General features: G+C 38.3%; 1 long non-coding RNA gene across 2 annotated transcripts in view; it reads right to left on the bottom strand.

Annotated features, from left to right (window-relative positions):
* LOC111525010 overlaps positions 1–3,838 on the bottom strand; it is a 7,293-nt gene extending 3,455 nt beyond the window's left edge. For both annotated transcript variants that reach the window (XR_003309409.1, XR_003309410.1), the window contains exons 1-3: positions 3,772–3,838; positions 2,568–2,701; positions 893–980 (exon numbers count right to left, since the gene is read on the bottom strand). This is a non-coding gene — a long non-coding RNA (uncharacterized LOC111525010). The remainder of the gene's footprint in view (positions 1–892; positions 981–2,567; positions 2,702–3,771) is intronic.
* Positions 3,839–4,249: the final 411 nt, after the last annotated feature.

Raw genomic sequence — 4,249 nt, 5'->3', positions numbered from 1 at the left:
AGTGATTCTCGTGCCTCAGCCTCCAGAGTAGCTGGGACTACAGGTGTGCACACCGTATCTGGCTAATTTTTATATTTTTAGTGGTTATGGGGTTTCACCATGTTGGCCAGGCTGGTCTCAAACTCCTGACCTCAGGTCATCTGCTCACCTCAGCCTCCCAAAGTACTAGGATTATAGGCATGAGCCACCGCACCCAGCCCCCATGCACATTTAAGTTTTCATCTGGGAATATTTTCCTTCTCTGAAAAGACTATGCTTAATATTTCTCTTAGTGCAGATGTACTGATAATAATTTGTATCAATTTTTAAAATTTTTTCTCTTTCAAATGAATTTTTAAGCACATTGTTGTTGAAGTAAACATTGAATTCTACATTGACATTATTTTATTTAAATCTATTATTCCATTGACTTCTGACTTCCATTTATCATGTTAAGAAGAGACATTTCACAACTTATTTCACATCCACTAGAATGACTATATTAAAAAAAAAATAGGGAACAACAAGTGTTGCCAGAACCCTCATACACTGATGATGAGAATGTAAAATTGAACCACGACTTTGGAAAACATTTGAGCAGTTTCTCCAAAAGCTAAACATACAGTTATCATGGACCCAGCGATTTTGCTTCTTATTTACCCAAGATACGTGAAAACATATGTTCACCCCCAAATTATAAACAAATATTCACAGCAGCATTATTCATAATAGCCAAAATGTAGAAACAATCCAAATGCCCATCAAATGATGAATGGATAAACAAGATAGAATATCATTCAGTCCCACAAAGGATTCAGAACTTCATAGTTCTGACACAATGTAGATGAAACTGAAAACATTTTGCTAAGTGAAAGAAGCCAGACAACACCACAGATTAAATAATTCCACTTACGTGAAATTTCCGAAACAGGAAATGATCCAGACAGAAAGTAGATGAGTGGTTGCACAGGACGTGGGGACAGAAGGATTAGGGGTGACAGCTGAGGGATATAGGGTATAAATGTTCAGAAGTTGTGTTGATGATTGCAAAACTGTGTAAATACACTAAAAAAGTCATTAAGTTACACACTTTAAATAGGTAAACTGCATGGTATATAAACACATTTCAGTAAAGATGTTACCAAAAAAAGAAGCCAGGTAGATGTGTAAAACCTTGTTACTGTGAAAATGTATGTTTTCTTGAGTTTAACATTTTATTTTTGTCTTCTTTTTCTGGTTTTATTATGGTATGCCTAGAGGTGATTTATATCATATTTATTGTATTTATTGTATGTAGACCTTTTTAAGTCCACGACTGGTTGACTTCCTCCAGTTTTATAAAATTTTCAGCCATAATAACTTTAAATATTGCTACCATCCAATTTTATCTTTCACCTCTTCTGGATACCTTTTGGACTTTCTCACTATATTCTAGATGTAATTACTGTCTTTGGTACTTCTCTCTGTCTCCCCCCTTTCTCCCCATCCATCCCCTCTTTCTCTATATTTATATATAGAAAGATACATACATATATATTATATATATACACACAGAGATACATGCATATTTAGACATATATATAGCCTATTCTTATCTATGTATTAATAAACAGCTATTAAAACTGTAGATTGAGTTCTTAATTTCAGTTATTTTATGTTTCAGACTTAAAACTTGATCTTGATTATACTTTTCAGAGTTGACAATTCTCTGCTGAGACTCTCAGTCTTGTATTTCACATCTTTGAGTGCAATAATCACAGTTACATTGAAGTCTGTACTGGTTTATATTAAAACTTGAAGTTTTATGGCTCCTTTACTATGCGAGTGGGTTCTAATGTACACTGTCTTGTCACCTACACCGTTCGATGCAGTCCTATATCTGGTTAACGCTGTTTTCCTCCAGAGAGGATTCCTGACTGGGGTCCCAGAGGTGCAGGACCCCCCCAGACACTGGGTCCTGGCAAGTGTGGATGCAGTCGTTGCGAGGACCGTGTTACCCCTGTTGCTCTTGTTTGTAAGCTTCAGCTCTCAGCACCTCAATTCAAAAGCCTGGAGGTTTTACCAGGATCCTCTATCATTATATGAATGACCTCTGGCTTCCAATTTCAGTCGCTCACCCAGCCTTGGGAGTTTGTCGGAGACGCTACCCAGCCTTCCATCTGCACATTTCTATAATCCGCGGTCAGCAACCAACCCCCTAGAAACAGGGATCCCTTTTCTGAATTTCTGTGTCTCAAATTTTGGTAGGTAATTTTTCAATGTATTTTTAGCCATTCTGTGCTTTCAAAGAGGTTTTCCCCACCAGCTTTGCTACTTTTCTCAGCAGGGTAAGGGATTCTAAACTACCTAGTGCACCATCACTGAAAGCAGCAGTCTGTCCTCCCAACTTTATTTCAGCTAAAGGGTAAGTTGTACCCTTTAAACAAATCTTTGACATTTTCAGGTGTTTATATAGTATAGTTCTGCGAGGTAAGATTTTCTCCTTTCTTCTATTGCCTAAGTGAATGGTAAAAAGGAAATTTCTTTCAAGTAATTGGAAAGCACTTAAAGTAGATTTTTAGCTATAAGTAATAAATGAAAGTACATACCTTAATGTGGCCTGAAGCTCCATCCTTCCTGTGGCTGTCCACGCCTGTTTTTCACTGCACAGCTCGGAGTGCACTATGCCACTCCTGCTTCATTTCACACATGGGCACGCTGCATTACTGGACGCTGTTATGTTCTGATTCAAAAGAAAAAAGAAGTGACAAGGAGGCAGAAGTGGGAAAATTATCTGCCTCCAATGTATTATCCACATAAAAAGTGAACTGCAGGATTTTTTGTTGATTCAAATCCCAAGTCTCTAATGGGGGTCAGGGAGGTGACACGATTTGGATTTGTGTTCCCCCCCAAATCTCATGTCGAATTGTAAACCCCAGTGTTGCAGGAGGGGCCTGGTGGTGGGTGATTAGATCAGGGGGTGATTTCCCTCTTGCTGTTCTTGTGATAGTGACTGAATTCTCACGAGATCTGATGGTGGAAGAGTATGTAGTACCTCCCCCTTGCCCCTCTCCCTCCTGCTCCTGCCATGCAGGACGTAGCTGCTTCCCCTTCACCCTCAGCCATGATTTGAAGCTTCCTGAGGCCTCCCAAACCATGCTTCCTGTACGGCCTGTGGAACCATGAGCCAACTCAACCTCTTTCCTTTAAAAGTTACCCAGTCTCAGGCAGTTCTTTACAGCAACGTGAGAATGGACTAACACGGCGGGGGATAGAGAGTGAGTAGAGAGAGCCTCTCTTTACTCCCTGCCTTGCTGTTTGTGCTGCTGTCTTTCCGGTCTCTGACAAGCCAGCCAACTATCAGTCACTTCTGTTTGTTGTAAATGGGTCTAAATGAGGCCATGATTCTTTAAAGAGATTAGAAAGATATCAATTTATATTCCCAATGTTGTTGCAAATCTGCATCTCTTGCCTGGTTTCTTGGTGTTTCTGTGGAAAAAGTAAATCTATCCAAGTCAACAAGCTAAAAGCATGACCTGAAAATCAGATCTTTATTAATTATAATTTTTTTCCTCACTCTAACAAAAACAAATGTAGAATAGCAAAGGTTGTTGCAACACAATTAGAATATATAATTGCACACTGGGAAAGCTAAAAGCAATTTGGTATTTTAAACAATGTTTGTGATTGTGCAAGCATGTCTCACATCTACTATCATTAAATAGTCAAATACACACATCTGTGGCTATCTAAACTCTCTCAATCCAAACTCAGTAACGAAAGAAATTTGGATAATGGGAAATACGTGTGTACCTAATCCACGTAGCCATTGTCTTTCTTTTCAGTTGTCCTGCATGTATCAAGTAACAACAGTTCAAAGAATGCCTGCTGAATGAATAAGAGAACAGTTACATTATTTAATTAAACAGCTAACCAATCAAATCAATCTATTTATAGCATTTCCTGAATGTTGATAGCTTTGCAGAAGTTCATTCTAATTAGGTCATTTGGTTACCACTTATAGAGACGACCTAAAAGAAATGAGAAACGGTGAACAGATATGAGGCACAGCTGAAGGCAGATACAGGTAAATATGTCCATATTTTTGGAAATTCTGGACACACATGGAAGAACTTACCTCATTTCAAAGACCAAAACAAATGCTCGTATTAAAATTATGCTGTAGATCTCAAATCAATAAACTACACAGCTCGTTAATTTTTCTAACGTTTTCTAGTACTAGACAAAACAGTGATACGCTACATCCAAATTCTTCATTTTCTTGATCTGT

This window comes from Piliocolobus tephrosceles, chromosome X (assembly GCF_002776525.5).
Source record: "Piliocolobus tephrosceles isolate RC106 chromosome X, ASM277652v3, whole genome shotgun sequence".
Lineage (NCBI taxonomy): Eukaryota > Metazoa > Chordata > Mammalia > Primates > Cercopithecidae > Piliocolobus > Piliocolobus tephrosceles.
The sequence above is the reverse complement of the archived record's forward strand: the minus strand, read 5'-3'. Positions and strand labels throughout refer to the sequence as shown.